Raw genomic sequence first — 17,485 nt, forward strand, 5'->3', positions numbered from 1 at the left:
GGACCAGGTTTTTTGATACCCTTGGGCTCTCAAGCCCTGGTCTGTCCTGACTTTGAGAGGGAGCCTTTTTCAGTTGGGCAGTCACTTGGTCAAATCATGACTTTGTGAACCCTCCTCACAGGCCACATGTGCCAAGGCCACCTGCTGGAGGCACAGTACCCTGACAATGGGCCCTGGGACATTTTGGACCTATCTGGACACCTAGCAGGACATTTTGGACCTATCCGGAGCATCTGTGAACCTGTTGGTGGCCGCCACACCTGCGATTGCCTCCAGGGGGCTCTTTTCCCAGAAAGTGTTCCAAGGGGTACGGCCAAAGGAGATCTTGGATGGGCTCCACTGGTGGACCTTGGTCCTCAGCCCAGATTCCCTGGGACTCTTTTTACCATTTCTGAGCACCCCCACCCCACTTCTGTGTGCTGTCAAGGGCCAGCACCAGCGGCTGGTTTTTGGAGGACTCCCCAGGATATTGCAACTCGCTTTGTCCACACGGCAGTGGGGTTCATCTTCCTCCACTGGTGCAGGAGTATGAAGGCCCACTCCCTTACCCCAGGTTGGGATAACTTGAGGTGTAACTGTTCCCTCCTGAGAGTCCCTGCAGGATCAGGTTGAAGCTGCCTCTTGCAGGACTTTGCCTGACCTCACACCCTTGCGTCCCCAGCCTGTTTCTCCCATTGTCTTGCCTGTCTCCCCTGGGCACACTCCCTGAGCACATCACGTGCCCTTGAATCCTCACCCCAGTGCTTCTTCCTGGGGGTTTCAACTGGACAGTTGCACCCACAGAAAGCCCATGTGGCAGAGAAAGCTCGACATGAAATCAAGCTCCATCTTGCGTGGAGACCAAGCATGGTTTTCCCTTGGGGAGTGAGAATGCAGGGTGTGTTTGGAAAAAGTGGTGGGAAGTCATGTGCTCTGCCTCGAGGGATGCCAGGAGGACCTGCTGCCACACCTGGGATGCCTTCCAGGATCCCGTCACAGGTCTGCTCAGGAGACCCCTCCATGTCCCCCAGCTAGTAAGGGACTAAGTCAGGACTCAAACCCAGGTCTTTTTTTCACAAGTCTATGTACAGCTTAAACACATATCTCTCCCTGACCCACCCAACACCCACAACTCATTTACTGTCTGCAGGCCTCATGCTTGGGACTTTTCCAAGCACCTCATTTTTTCAGGCTCCTTCTCGCTGCCCCACAGGTGACCACAAGCCAGGAGAGACATGGAACCCACAAGAGTGACAGAGGCTGTGAGCTGGCCGGAAGCCGATGACAGAGAGGAAGGGAGAGAGGACCTGAGGGCGCAAGAAGGGTCATGACCCAGGGGTCCAGTGCTCTTCCTGCCTGTCTGCCAGTATCTCCAGGAATTGAGCCCCTTTCTGATTCACTCCAACCCAGGCTGCTCCAGCCTGATGGCCTCCTGAACAGATGTTCTAGCTTCATTCCCCGAGGTTACCCTCTTTAGGGCTCCTGGGGCTTCCAAAAAGTCTTCAGTGGCTCTCAAAGCTGAAGCCTGATGATGCTTAGCTCTTGGGCATGCGACAGCCAGTAGGTTGGCATGGCAGGTGACTTGCACTCCCACCATCCTGCCTGTGTGTAAAACCCCTGCCCCTAGGCACCTCCTTGCACCTCTAGGGGCCATAGCCCAGTACCTAAGCAGCCTACCTAGCCCCCAGCTCCCCACTGGGCAGAGCGAGGGCCTGAAAGGGACCCTTAGCTGCTGGATCCAGGGTGTTCAATGTACCAGGCACTGCAGAGGGAGAAAAGAGAGAGACACAGGGCCAGCTCCCTGCCTTTTGGAGCCTCGGGCCCAGGACACAGGCTCAGCAAGCCCCAAGCATGCAGGAGCAGCTGGATGCCAGCAGCCAGTGGGCTGACTAAGACTGGCAGGATCTCAGCAGAGGGAGAGGAAGCCTAGTTTCAGATCAGGAGGGCTTCCTGGAGGAGAGAGCATGAACTCATCTTTCATTCCTGGAGCCAGAGGGCTGTGGAAACAATCAGGCAACTATGGCTACCTTCTACCAGGTGTTTTGCCTGGGCCTGGCTTTGTGTCTAACCCACCTTGTTTTCCACAACCCTGCAAGGACTTTTTAAATCCCACAGGAGAAAATAGAGCCAGAGAAAGGTTATAAGAACCACACAGTTGCCAACTGGTAGGGTCCAGATTGGGGCTGCCAGTTTGTGGGGGGCACACAGGCCCTGAAAAGGAATAAATCCCTCTCATTCAAGGCTGTGTATCCTTTAGTGGGAGAGAAGCACCCAGTGGGTGTGGGATGGGGACTGGAAAAGGTAGAGAAGGATTCACGAAGGAGGAAGTTTTTAACCTGGGCTCTTGAAGGATGAGTAGGAAGCTTGTCCAGGGCAGAGGAGGGCATTCCAGGCGGGAAGAACAAGTGCTGGATCTTGGAGTGGGCAAGGAGGAGCTGGTGAATGGGTTGGGTGTGACTGGGAGTGGGGAGGGAGGAAGATGAACCTGGGGGACAGTAACTGCATGCAGTCAACACTAAAAAATTACTTATTTAAAATCAAGATGTTGCTGTTTTTTTCTTTTTTTTTAATGGTTTTTTGGCCTGGAACAGTGGTTCATACCTGTAATCCCAGCACTTTGGGAGGCTGAGGCAGGAGGTTCACTTTAAGTCAGGAGTCTGAGACCAGGCTGGGCAACATGGCAAGACCCTGTCTCTACAGAAAATAAAAAAGCTGGGCGTGGTGGCACACCTGTAGGCCCAGCTACTCAGGAGGCTGAGGTAGGAGGATCACTCGAGCCCAGCAGTTGGAGATTGCAGTGAGCGGATATGGCATCACGGCACTCCAACCTAGGTGACACAGCAAGATCCCATCTCTATATTTTTTAAAGGTTTATTGAATGAAGGAAGGAAGGAATGACTGAATTGTGCCCCCCAGGGTCTGTTAGTACAAAACAGGAGTTCAACAAACGTTTGTTTAATGAATGAACAAAATGGATTTCCCTTGCCTAGCACATACCAGGCACTCAATAAAGATTTGCTGCACTAACCAATGCATTAATGAAGTAGTGATGCACCGCACTAACCAGTGAATGGATGAAGCAGTGATGCACCACACTAACCCATGCATCCATGAAGCAGTGATACACAGCACTAACTAGTGCATCCGTGAAGCAGTGATACACCGCACTGACTAGTGCATTGGTGAAGTATTGATACACCACACTAACTAGTGTATCCATTAAGCAGTGATGCACCGCGCTAACTAGTGCATCTGTGAAGCAGTGATGTACACCACTAACCGTGCACTGATGAAGCAGTGATGGCGTGGAATTAGCTAGGGCAGATGACGCCTGTGGCCTTACAACTCGGATGGCGGTGACGGGCCGTTCCCCCACCGCCGCCCCTGCCCCCAGCGGCGCGAGCTCTAACGCGGAGCAGATGGCGGGGGCGGGAGCCCGGGCGGGCGGGGCTCTGCTCCTAGGCGGCAGCAGCCGGGCCTGATTAGGTCCCCCTCCCGCTGGCGGCCGCTGGCGCTTTGAAGTGAGCCGCTGCCGGGCGGCTCCGGCCGCCTGGCCGTCCCTGCCGCCAGGACGTCGGACCCAGGCTGGCGGCGGGGCTGGCGGCGCGTGTTGATCCAGGTGCGGGCTGGGGGCTGGGCGCGGGATCCTCTTTCCTGCAGGCCCATCTGGGACTTCAAAGCGCAGCGCGGGGCTCAAAGGCGGCCCGGGTGGGGGTGGGGCGGGGAGGGCGCTCTGGCTTCCTCCCAGGCAGCCGGCCCGGGGCCAGCGGGGGGCCGTCCACGTTAACCCCACCCCCATCCCGTGGAGCGCTTTATGGAGCGCCTACCTGGTGCCAGGCGCTGTGCGATCTGACCTCTCACACAGCTACAGAGGCAGGCGGTGCTGTGATCCCCATACTGCAGGTGAGGATCCCGGCTCAGAAAGGCCAGGGACTTGCCCGAGGCCTCAGGGCCTCCTGACACCCGGGGCCTCTCTGCAGCCCCGCCTTTCGCTTCGTTGTGGCTCTGTCTCTTGACGCTGGCATCTCCCTCTGGTGCCTTTGGGCTCTCCATTCCGAGGGCACAGCAGTTAGTTTAGTATAAATGCAGTGGCTGGCATGTCTTGAGCCCCTGCCGCGTGCCGGATGTGATGGATCTGGTCACACCACCCTGCGAGGTGGGCACACCCGTTGCTGTCCTCACTTCAGAGAGGTCAAGAAACATGCCCAAGGCCACACAGCTAATAAATGCCAGAGCCACAGTTTTAACCTAGGGCCTGTCGACTCCCGAGTCCTCTCTCTGCGCATCTGATTCTGCTACACTTCCTCCACGGAGCCCTCCTTAGGGCCCCAGCTCAGGGCTGTTTCCATCAGCAGAAAAGCCAAGAGAACTCTGGTCTGCACCCTCCCCAGGTCTGCACCCTCCCCACGTCTCATCCTGCTACTCAGGCACCTGCAGCACCCCCATCACCCAGGATCTCATTACTGCACTAACCATTGTGTCCATGAAGAAAAACGCAGAATCTCAGGCCCCACCCCAGGCCTGCGGAACGAGAATCTGCTTTTGTAATGATCCCTGGTGATTCGGTTGCAAAGTTAAAGTCTGAGGAGCACTTTGGCTGAAATCCCTTCATTGTCCCTGTGTGGCAACCTGTCTTTGGGAAGCTGTGCCTCCTTCATCAGACTGGGAACTCCCCAAGGCAAGAGCTGAGCCTTCTCCATCAGATCAGGAGGGCTCCTAGGGCTGTGGCTGCGCTTGCCCCAGCAGGCTGGGATCTCCCTAAGGACAGGGTTTGAACGTCCTTCTCCACACTTGGCCTGTAGCAGAAGCAGAGATGGTTCTAGGGCCTGGACCAGGGGCTTACCTAAAGCCTATGGTGCCTCCTCCATCTGAGTGGGAGCCTCCACAGCCAGTAATGAGTCTCCTTCCTCAAACCTGGGATCCCCTATGAAGTCTGGCTGCCTTTGGGATAGGAAGCCACCTGCAAGGAGAGGTGGCTGCTGTCTTTGCTCTCCTGTGTGTGGATGGAGCAGCACAGTGGGGAGTGTGCACCCAGCACACACCACCCTGGCACCTTCTTGACCCCCTTCTTGGCCCCAGGTGTGCCTGTTAGAGGGACCTGGAGGGGTGAGGGTGGGGGAGAGGGCAGATGCCACAAGCTGGACCATGTGTGCCGCCTGACACCAGGCCTCTCTGGGCACACATTTGTCCTTGTGCGTCACTGAGGGACCATTCAGGCAGCAGAAAGCCCGCGGGCGGGTGCAAGAGTGAGCCTGCTGGCAGCGGGAGAGTATTTTTAGAGCTTTGACTGACACTGACGGCCCTTTATTAAGCTGTCGCTGCCTCCACCCTGGCCCCAGCCCCTTCTGGCCCGGACAAAAAAGAAAGCTCATTGTCATTTTGTTAAGAACAGGGTCCCGGCAGCCCTTTTGCGGTCCCTTGCTGACTGGATAGGTTATTTCTCGCCGTGTCTGGGGTCCAGGCGCCCCTGCTGGCACTCCCAGCGTGCCCCGCAGCCTGACCCTTCACACATCTGGCAGTGATAAATGGCTTCAGCGTTGCTGCCATCACCTTGCACACTCTGATCCCGCTCACTTTGTTCTCCCTTTAAAGCCAGTGGGCGGGTGGGGGAGGGGGCCTCTCTCTCTTCTTCCCTTTCTCCATCAGCCGTCTCCTGGATACTTGCAGGCCTGTGCTCTGATACCACTTGAAAGGGACCGAGACACTCAGTTATCTGGTCTGGGAAGTCCAGCCTGAGAGTTGTCTGTGCTGACTGGTAGAGTTTGGGAGGGTGGGAGTACACGCCTATGTGTGGATGTATGTGCATGTGCATGAGCACTGTGTGCATGTGTGACTGTGCTCGTGTGTGTGTGTATTTGGGGATGTATCAATATGTGTTCCTTTTAACTACTATAGCTTTATAATTTATTTTGATCCCTAGTAGGGCAAGACTGACCCGTTTGTACCCGCTACACAAACATCTTCACTTCTTTTAAAAAATGTGTTTGTAGTTTTGGGGATATGCCCAACAAAATTTGTGCACAAAGTCTTGTAGTTGTCTCTTGGTCTACATTTGTGTCTTTTGGTGCACAAATGAAAAGACACAAATATAGACCAAAAGACAACTACCAGAATGCTATCTGTAACTTCTCCAAGCTGGAAGCTACCCAAATACCTGTGAGCAGTAGAATGGATAAATATATGGGGAGATAGTTGTACATTGGGATATTACACAGAAATGAGAATAGACGATTGGCAACTCAGGCAACAATATGGATGGATTGCACAATCATGATGTTGGGTGAAAGAAGCCAGATGCAAAAGAGTACATATGGTATGATTCCATATATAGAAAGTTTAAAAATAGGCAAAACTAGTCAATTAAGATAGAGGCTAGGGGAGTGTTTATCTTTAAACGGGGGAGTGACTGCAGGGAAGTTACAAGGGGGGCTTCCGGGGCAGTATTCTATTTCTTGATCTGGATATGTGTTACCTGGGCATGTTCCCTTTGTAACAGTTTATTGAGCTGCACATTTATGATTGTGCACTTTATGTATGTATGTTATACTTCATCAAAAGTTCAAAAACTTGTGTTTTTTGTATGATAGTCCTTGTATGATAGAATTTTTAGAATCAGCTTATTGAATTCAGTGAAAAATTCTGTTGGGGTCTTGATTGAAATTGTGTCATATTATAGATTAGGAAAGATTTGCCTGCTTTATGATGGTGATCCTTTTTCTCCATGGACATGGTATACCTCCACTTATTCACCACAACTTTTACATCTCAGTAAAGTTTTAGGATTTTCTCCAAGGTCCTGTGACTTTCTGGTTGAGTTTATTCCAAGGTAGCTTGTGGATTTTTTTTTTGTGTGTGTGTAGGGGATTTTTTTTTCTTTTATGTTTTCAAATTGTGTGTGTGTTTTTTAAATGGTGATAAAACATAAACAACATAAAATTTACCATTTTAACCATTTTTGATATACAGTTCAGTGGCATTAAGTACATTCACATTGCTTTGCAACCATCACCACCATCCATCTTCAGAACATTTCATCTCCCCCAACTGAAGCTCTATACCCATTAAATAATAAATCCCAATTCCCACCTCCTTTCAACCTCTGGAAACCACCATGCTATGTACTTTATGTCTCTGTGAATGTACTTAGTTTATGTATCACATGTAAGTGAAATAATGTACTCACATGTAAGTGAAATGTATATTTGCCCCTTTCTGACTGGCTTATTTCACCTTGCATAATGTCCTCAAGTTTCATCTATGCTGTAGCATGAATGTAAGAATTTCATTCCTTTTTAAGGCTGAATAATTCTATTATATGTATATACCACAGTCTATTCATTCATCCATCAAGGGACATTTGAGGTGTTTCCACCTTTTGACTATTGTGAATAATGTTGGTATGAAAATGTGTTGTGATATTGTGCAATACATATTTGGTCTTTGCTCTCATTTCCTGGTATATAGCTCCTAAAATCCTTGGAATCTCCAAAGTGATATCTTTTTGTATGCTAATAATTGACTGGTAGCTTCAGGATTGGGGCTGGTCACCAGAAAGACCAAGGCAAGATTAGACGGTTGGGACTTTCAGCCCTGCCCACCAATCTCTGGGGAGGGGAGTGGGGCTGAAGGTCAAGTTGATCACCAATGACCAATGGTTTAATCAATCATGCCTATGTAAGAAAGCCTCCATAAAAACCCAAAAGGACAGGGTTTGGCTTCCTGGAAGCTGATCATGGGGTGGCTGACAGGAAGGTGAACATGAACTCATCCACGTGTCAGGAGAGTGATGCACCCCAACCCTATGGGGACAGAAGCTCCTGCTCTCAGGACCCTTCCAGACCTCACCCTGTGTATCTCTTCATCTGGCTGATTATGTGTATCCTTAAAATATCCTATAATGAGCTGGTGAATGTAAAAGTGTTTCCCTGAGTTCTGTAAGCTGCTCTAGCAAATTAATGGAACCCAAAGGGGGGTGGGTGTCGTAGGAACCCCAACTTGAAGCCAGTTAGTTAGAAGTTCCAGAGGCCTGAACTTGTGACTGATGTCTGAAGCAGGGGGCAGTCTTGGGGACTGAGCGCTCAACCTGTGGGATCTGATGCAATTGGAAGACACTCAGCTGGTGTCTGCTGCAGAATTGGTTGCTTGCTTGCTGGTGGGGTGAAATCCCCACATATTTTGGGGTTTCAGAAGTCTTCCATGTTGATGATTATTGTTGTGTTAGTGTGAGAACAGGGGAAAAACAGTGTTTTTTTTTTTTTTTTTCCCAAAGAGGTGTACATTTATCTGTTTGAATTTCTGCTTTCAAATATTTTGGGCATACCAAAAGGGCAAATTGCTGGTCATATGGCAATTCTATGTTAAATTTCTTGAGAAACTGCATACTGTTTTCCACACTGGCTGTGCCATTTTACTTCGTTAGTTTTCTGCTGTTGTGTATAAAAGCTATTGGGTTTTTACAAATTGGCCTTGTGTTTGTGTGCACACTCCTGAGTGTGCATATGCACGAGTGTGCATATGTGTATGGAGTAGCCACACTCAGAAGAACATGGATCACTTGGACTGCTTCTGACTGCACATCACAGAAACCCCATCTCAAGCTGGCTTAGATGGTGAAGAGCTTTATCATCTCATCCACCCTTAACATCAGAGGTGGCTGTGTGTGACAAGAGGGGACACAGGCTTCCTTGACCACATCCAGCAGAATAGAGCGAGCTCATCCCCACACATGGATGGTAGCTCTCTGCTTTTCCAAACAAATTGCTCCATTAGCCCAAAGGCAGGGTTCTGAAAGAAGTTTCAGATGTAGGCCATTGGAAAAAAAGCATGCAGGGTGGAGGACAGCTGCTTGGAAAGGTGCAAAGCATCAAGGGGATTGTCTCTGCAGTGGTGTTGATCCACTCAGCAGCTGCAGTTTGTCATGACTCAGAATCCTACTTCCTGTTCATGTGCCTGCTCACCCTAGCTACCTTCTCTCCCACAAGGTAGCAGTCACAGCTCCCAGGTCACTTCCAAAACGTGACACTATCTGACCCATAGTGGAAGGCTGCCATTTCCACTACATCTCATTTTATCAATGAGGAAACTTCACAAAAGCCCCGCCTGCTTTCCCTCATTGGCCAAATAGCATCCAGGCAGATCCTGAACCCGGGGGGAGTGAGCTTACTATGGCTGGGTGGATTAATCTAATGGGAGGTGGGGAGAGGTATGCCACCCTGGGTTTGCAGTGGCATGGAGGAGGTGGATGCCAGTGGAGACAGAGGTTAGGAGGAGGGCGGAAACTCTGAGCCTTTCCTTCCAGTCTGTCTGTCCTGATCTCCAAGGCTCACAATTGCTCTTTGGGGAACAGAGTGTGTGGGGGTATGCACACTTGTGCACGTGGAATTGTGTAGTCAGGGAAGACCTCCTGCAGGAAGGAGGGAGAGAAGGAGCATGTTCTCAACTGGGGGGAAATGTGGGCAAAAGGGAGGAGCCAGAATGAGCAGCCAGAGTGCCACATCTGCAGAGAAAATGTTGCTTGCACCAGATGTGTCTTTCATCTGTACATTTCTTGAACAGAGAAGCAGGACTTCAAATATGACTCAAGTCTGAATCCAGTGATTCTCTTTCATTCACTCAACAAATGAAATGTCTTTTGAGCACCTACTCTAAGCAGGACCCCATGCCAAGCACAGATGATTCAGCAGCAGATAAGACAAATGCCAGGCCCTCATGCACTCCCATTCAAGAAGGCAGGGCCACCTCACTCAATCCTCTGTGTGGTGGCTGTGTGCCCAGCTCAGATGGTTCTGTGTCTCCATCCAAATCTCACCTTGAATTGTAATAATCCCCATGTGTCATGGGAGGGAACCTGGTGGGAGGTAATTGAATCATGGGGGAGGGTTTTTCCCACGCTGCTCTCATGATAGTGAACAAGTCTCTTTTTTTTTTTTTTTTTTTTTGAAACAGTCTCACTCTGTCACCCAAGCTGGAGTGCAGTGGCGCAATGTTGGCTCACTGCAAGCTCCACCTCCTGGGTTCACACCATTCTCCTGCCTCAGCCTCCCGAGTAGCTGGGACTACAGGCGCCCGCCACCACGCCCAGCTAATTTTTTGTATTTTTTTTTAGTAGAGACGGGATGGTCTCAGTCTCATGACCTCGTGATCCTCCCGCCTCGGCCTCCCAAAGTCCTGGGATTACAGGTGTGAGCCACCGTGCCTGGCCAATAGTGAACAAGTCTCATGATATCTGATGGTTTTATAAATGGGAGTTCCCCTGCACATGCTCTTTTGCCTGCCACCATGTAAGATGTCCCTTTGCTCTTGTTTCGTCTTCCACCATGATTGTGAGGTGTCTCCGGTCATGTGGAACTGAGTCCATGAAACTTCTTTCCTTTATAAATTACCAAGTCTCCAGTATGTCTTTATTAGCAGCGTGAGAACAGACTAATACAGATGGGCAGAGCCATGTCTGCCTTCCATGCCACTGTGGCCCTTGAGGGCAGAGACCCTTGGCATGAAGTGCTGGTAGCTGCTGGCTCAGAGGAGTCCCCCCGCCTGCCAGGAACGTCTGCCCATGGCTACACCTCCTCTCTGGGGCCATCCACATTCAAGGAGTGGTTGAGGTGCAGTACAAAGATCTGGACCCTCTCAATTTGGGACAACTCCAAAGGGCCTGTGGGATTCCAAAACTCCCTGTGGGGTTAGCAGAGGCCTCTGCTCTAATGACACCTCTGCCCAACTTCTCCCCCTGCTCAACCTCGACCCCCTCACCCCCAGGTGTGGGTCCTGAGAGTGCTCCCTGACAGTCCTCCTGGGCGCACATCTCCATTTCATTGCCTGGATCCCAGAGACCCAGTCTAAGAGAGATCGGTTGTACTAAATCTAAATGAAAGAACAATTTTAGAATTTTCAGATTTCTCTTTTTGCACATGCACATGTGTCCTTTTGCACACACACTCACAGACACACATTTATATATACATGGAGGGGTTAAACTCTTGCAGAGTGAGGAAGAGGTATTTTTAATTTAGGCGACAAAGGATCAAATTAGGGATATTCAGCTATTTTCTTTCTTTCTTTTCTTTTCTTTTTTTTTTAGACAGAGTCTCGCTCTGTCTCCCGGGCTGGAGTGCAGTGGCGTGATCTCGTCTCACTGCAACCTCTGCCTCCCGGATTCAAGCAATTCTCCTGCCTCAGTCTCCCAAGTAGTGGGGATTACAGGTGCCCGCTACCACGGCTGGCTAAGTTTTTGTTTTTAATAGAGACAGGGTTTTGCCTTGTTGGCCAGGCTGGTCTTGAATTCCTGACCTCAGGTGATCCACCTGCCTCGGCCTCCCAAACTGCTGGAATTATAGGTGTGCACCACTGTGCCTGGCCTCGGCTACTTTTTTTCTTCCCCAGTGTTACATAGATAAATGCATATATCCCACTTTAAAATGCTGCCGTTTCACAACAGATGGCATTTGTTGAGCATGTGCTAGGTGCCAGGCACTCTGCTGGGCACTTCACATGCCCATCTTATTTTCACTATAACCATATGAGGTAGGCACTGTCATGGGCTTTTTAAGATGAGGGGAGTGAGGCTCAGAGAGGTTAAGTAACTTGCCTGAGATCACATACAGAGGGTGTCAGTTGAGGATTGATTGGAGAAGCACAGCCTATACCACAGATACAGCGAAACAGGTTTATTATGGAGGTTAGACCTTACATAATTGTGCAGGTGGTTGCCTCTGCATCAGGTAGAGCCTGGAGTCACGCTACGTCAGCCTCCTGAGGAAGAAAGGCTGTAAATGGATGAGGGCAGAGTGGATTGGAAGCAGCATCTGCCTGTCTTCACTTTCTTCAGCTTCGATGCCCTGGCTGAGCTGGAGGAAAAGCTGGTGCACTTCTTTATGGAGCTGCACACACACTGGCCGGCACTGGGAGATGCTGAGGGAGACCTAGGAAAAGGTAGAGAAGCCAGGTGCTGTCCCTGCCAATCAGGCGAGCCAGCAGGTCAGGGATAGCAATGTGTGAGCTGCCCCAGGGCCTGGGACCCCAAGCTGACTTTGAGTGTAAAAACAATATACATATATATGTATATATGTATATATATATATATATGGCTGCTGCTTCACTTCTGCCTTTCAGCTTTCACCAAATGTCTGTTTCAGCCAACATGAACTTAGAACCATATGGAAATTCTGGGACAACGTGGTTCCAGCTCAGCTACATTGATGCAGTGCCAAGGCATCGCAGAAACAGGGAAGAGCCCGAATCTGGGCTTGTCTGCCTTGTGCCAAAGCCCGTGGAGCCTGATTTTCACTTTGTCCAGCAAGAAGTGGGTGGGTAAGGAAGGGGCTGATGGGGACATGGGGCTGTACACATGAATGTGACTTCAGGACTGTCTGGGTAATATAAAGAGGGTGAAGTGACCTGGGTTAAGGGTATGGAGTGGTGGGGACAGTGACAAACTGAAGAACACATGCCCTGTCTAAAGGGGGTGGCCACTCGATTGTTGCTATTCAAAAATGTGGGCACAGTGTGGTTGGATCATCTGATTTTTTTTTTCACTATAAACTGGAGATATGAAGTTTGGTGTGTATGGGTGTATAAAATCTGCCCATTTGAATATGTTGGCAATGAATTTGAATATGTTGGCAATTAATTTGAATTTTCTAGACATCACTGTGCAAGCCAAACAAAATCTGACTGTGGATTGAATTTGCCCCTGGGCTCCCAGTTTGTGACCCTTGACCTTGGAGACTTCTCTCCTGGCAGACCCTCCTCAGCATGTTGCCCTAACCTCTGAAATGCTGCTGACCGAAGGCCCCTCCATTCTCCTAGAAGATGGGGAGGCAGCCCCCAGCCTCTGGCTCCAGCCCCCATGCCAGGATGGCCACAGGAACCTTCTTTTCCCCTTGTTTCTGGCCAAATCTCAATGGGGGACATGTCCAGACCAGATGCAGCCTACAGAAAGGCATTACTGGATTTGAGGCAAGGACAGAGTCTTCTGCATTCCCTGTTGGTGCTTGCAGTCCCCTGTCCCCTGGATGCCTTTTTCCTCCTACAATAAAGAAGATAGGTTTCGTTCTTCAACATGAAAACATTTTCATGTTTACATCTGTACAGTCATAAATGCAAACATGTGCTCATGTAAACTATTTTTGTCGATGTACTTTCTCTACCTTATTGCTTGGCCCTTCTCTACTGTTTTTTCTCCCTCTCCCTCTGAACCTGCCCTAGCGAGCTAGTAGCATTGTTATGAGATCTCTGGGGTGCCGATTTTTCCGGCTGGAAACCTCTGTGGCCACAGCGCCTTTGCCCAAGTTCTTGTCCTGCATCCAGGAAGAATGAGGTATGCAGAAAAGTGAAGGGTGAAGAAGAGAAGTTTTATTTAGTTTAGAACAGCTCAGAGGAGTGGGCAGCTGCTCTCTGTAGGCAGGTCGTCCAGGCGAGCGTTCCGCTCTTAACAGAGAGCAGGCCCTGGAGAGGGTGGCTCCTCTCCACAGGCAAGTCATTGGGACGTCTCTGCGGGTCTCTGATGCGCTCAGCAGAGAGGGTACTCCTCTCTGCAGCTGGTCGTCCAGTCCTGTCCTCTCTCTGCCCTCTTAGTCCTCTGGCCATCCTCTGCCTTGCTCTGGCTGAGCGCAGGTCTTTTATAGACCTCAGAGGGGAAGAAGTGCATACTGATTGGTTCATGGGCAGAGACATGGTGGGGAAGGAGCGGGGGCCGGGTGGAAGAGGCACCGGGAGTCCCCACTCCAGTCTGCAGGATTGGCAGCCCGGCTCCTAGCCTTCATGCCCTACCTGGCCTGAAGGTGGGGCCTTACTGAAGACCCACCCGCTTCCGCCCAGGACCCTGCCTCCGCTTCCATTCAAGGCCCAGGGGCTTGGCCCCAAACCCCCAACGAGATCGGAGCTGGCACCAGGAGGGGAAAGAGGTCAGGCTGCAGGAAGAGACACCCCCGAGCCAGCAGGGACGGTGTGTGTGGGGGCCTTCCCGGGCCCCCAAGGGTGCAGGCTGCAGAGACACCCAGGTCCTGCACCTGGAAGGGCAGCTGAAGCCGCACCTGGGGAGGTGGATCCTGCCTGCTCCTGGCCCTCCTCCAAGAGCACAGGGAGGCTCGGAACCACAGCTGCAATGTGGGCAGCTGTAGCCCCGCCCAGGAGGGTGGGGCTCCTGCCTGCTCCCAGGAGGCCTGGGTCTGCAGCTGCAGTTTGGGTGGCTGCAGCGCACCCAGGGAGCTCCCTTCCCAACTCAGAAGGGGCGGAGCTCCCACCGGCACCGTGGAGTGTGCAGCCCCAGCCGGGCAGCCGGCGTGATGGCAGCAGCCACTGCCATCAGCATCTTCCCGTGTTCTTATCCCTTCTTATGTAATCGTATATACACATACATATATACTTCCACTTTTTTTTCTTCGTTTAGAGAGCTGGTCTTGCTCTGTTGCCTAGGCTGGAGTGCAGTGGAGCAATCGTAGCTCACTGCACCCTTGAACTCCTGGGCTCTAGTGATCCTCCTGCCTCAGCCTGCAGAGTAACTGGGACTACAGGTGCACGCCACTATGCCAGGCTAATTTTTAAATTTTTGTAGAGTCGGGGTCTCACTATGTTGGCCAGGCTGGTCTCGACCTCCTAGCCTCAAGCCATCCTCTCACCTCAGTCTCCCAAAGTGCTGGAATCTCAGGTGGGAGCCCCCATGCCCAGAAAGTCTTTCTGATCATTGTTTAGAATGCCCGGATGAAACATTATATATGCTCTTCTGCATTGCGCTTTTCTTCTACATTTGGCAACCCCGTGGTCCAGGTCTAATTCATTCTTTGTGCTGGGTAATATTCTTGAGTGTGCTGTGCCATCATTCACTTAGTCATTTCTTACTGAAAGACACTTAGCCTGCACATTAATTAACATGAACCAAGGCTATGCTGTGGCCACCAGAAAACTCTGAAATTGTAGCATCTTAACAAAACAAGGGTGTTGATTTCTTGCTCCTATTGCAATGCAGTATATTTGGGCAGCCCTTGGGTGGTCTCCTAAGAGCTTTAATCTCAGGGATCGAGCTCCTTCCATCTCCATCTTGGGGTCTTGGCAGTTGCCACAGAAGGGGAAGAGAGAGAAGGGGCATGAGGCCGTGGGCTTCATGGCCACACATCACTTCTTCGCCCCAGTCCCTAGCCAGAACCCAGTCACATGGTTTCAGCCAAATTGCCAGGGAGGCTGGGAAATAAGGTGTTCCCTGTGTGGCCCATCTCTGTCATACTTTGTTTCAAGGTGGCTTTTCTTGTCATTATGAAAATTGATTCAATAAACATCTTTCTTTACTTGTCCTCAGGATACGGTGGTTTCATTTCTATCATATTTCCAGGGTTAGAACTGTTGGGTTAAAAGGAATATTTTAAATGCAAAATTTGTATTTTAAAAGTGAAATTTTTCATGTAACTCCTCAAGCTTTAATTGAAGTTGCCAGATTCCTTCTCAAAAATTCTGTAACAATTTGCATTTTCAGCAACAACGCATGAGGGTAGCTTTTTCCTAAATCTCTGCCAGCCCTTGTGTTATTGTTCTTTTCAAGTTTCCTCTGTGATATCTCATTGTCAGTTTCATTTGCATTTCTCTGACCACTAATGAGTTTGAGCATCTTTTCATTTGTCTGTGGTCATTTGGCTTCATTCTTTGGTGAATTGCCTATTCATGTCCTTTGCCATAATTTCTTTTGGGTTGCTTGCCCTTTTCTTTTCAATTTGTGAGAGCTCTTTGTATATTATAGATGGTAAACTTTCATCCACTGCATCGCAAATATTTTTCCCCAAATGTATTGTTTGTCTATCACCTTTGCTTATGGTATGTTTGTCTTTCAGAAGATTAACACGTTTGTGAAGTCAAACGTGTCTTTTTTATTTATTTATTTATTTATTTATTTATTTTTTCTTGAGATGGAGTCTCTCTCTGTCACCAGGCTGGAGTGCAGTGGCATGATCTTGGCTCGCTGCAGCCTCTACCTCCTGGGTTCAAGCAATTCTCCTGGCTTAGCCTCCCAAGTAGCTGAGATTACAGGCACCTGCTGCCACGCCCCACTAATTTTTGTATTTTTTAGTAGAGATGGGGTTTCACCATGTTGGCCAGGCTTGTCTCAAACTCCTGACCTTGGGTGATTCGCCCACATTGGCCTCCCCAAGTGCTGGGATTACAGGTGTGAGCCACCATGCCTGGCCTATCTCTTTTATTTTTATATGCTGGATTTGCACCCATGGAGGGTCTCTCCTTACTTGGGTCTTTTAAGAAGCTGCTCTCCGTCATGGGCTTTGAACTATGAGAGGCTTCACTCATCACCTCTCCTGGGTATCTGCTGTCACCCTTGCTACCTGGCCATGTGATGTCCAATGGTCCCAGACCTGATTCCTACAAAACTTTCCATGCATTCGCGAGCTGAGCTATCAAGGTCACACAGAGTGTCGGGGAGGCAAGTATACCCTGGAGGGGCCCTGAGCTTGGAGTCTGAGATCTGAATTGGCTTTGAGTCACCTGTGTGAGCTTGGCTGAATCACTTGGCCTCTTTGGACCTCAATGGCCTCATCTGAAACATGGGCATAACCCTTGCTCAGCTGACTTCCTAGGGTGCTGTGAATATCAGGTGATACAACAGAGGTCCAGGTACTCTGTACAAGATTTGCAACCTGTACAGATTTTGAGATGCAACAATATTGTGACAACTGACAACTTCTGAGTCTTGACAGTGAGTGACTTTACATGCATGGTCTCATTTAATCCTCAGCAATTCTAGAACATAGGTATCATCACCCTCTTCTTAGAAATAAAGAAACATGGGCTCAGAGTGGGTAAGTTAAATGTCCAAGGTTGCACAGCAAGTAAGTGACAAAGGAAAGATTCCAGAACCTGAGTCACCTCACCCGTAGTGTGTGTGTGTGTGTGTGTGTGTGTGTGAGAGAGAGAGACAGAGAGAGAGAGAGAGAGAGAGAGAATTGGGAGCCTGGTGAGAACTTTAGTTTTTTTTTTCTTTTTTGAGACAAGGTCTCCCTTTGTTGCCCAGGCTGGAGTGCAGTGGCACAATGACAGCTTATTGCTGTCTCCACTTCCTGGGCTCAAGCGAGCCTCCCACCTCAGTCCCCCAAGTAGCTGGAACTACAGGCACATTCCACCACGCCTCATTAATTTTTGTATTTTTTTTGTAGAGATGGGGTTTTGCCATGTTGCCCAGGCTGGTCTCAAGCTTCTGAGCTCAAGTGATCTTCCTGCCTTGGCCTCACAAAGTGCTAGCATTACAGGCATGAGCCACTGGGCCTGGCTGAGGACTTTGGATTTTTTTTTTTTTTTTTTTTTTGAGAGAGAGACTATGTGGAGCTTGAAGGTTGATATGAGCAACATGGGACATTTTGCGAAACAACTTAGGTGTTTCCTGAGAGGACTGAAAGCTTTCAAGTTGATAGGGGTGACCTCCAAGCAAAACTGGGGGCAGGGAAGGTACACAGAGCATCTGATATAACATTGTACCAGGCAGAAGGAGGCAGGACCAGCGGTGGGGCCTGGCCCT

This window comes from Pongo abelii, chromosome 18 (genome assembly GCF_028885655.2).
Source record: "Pongo abelii isolate AG06213 chromosome 18, NHGRI_mPonAbe1-v2.0_pri, whole genome shotgun sequence".
Taxonomy (NCBI): Eukaryota; Metazoa; Chordata; class Mammalia; order Primates; family Hominidae; genus Pongo; species Pongo abelii.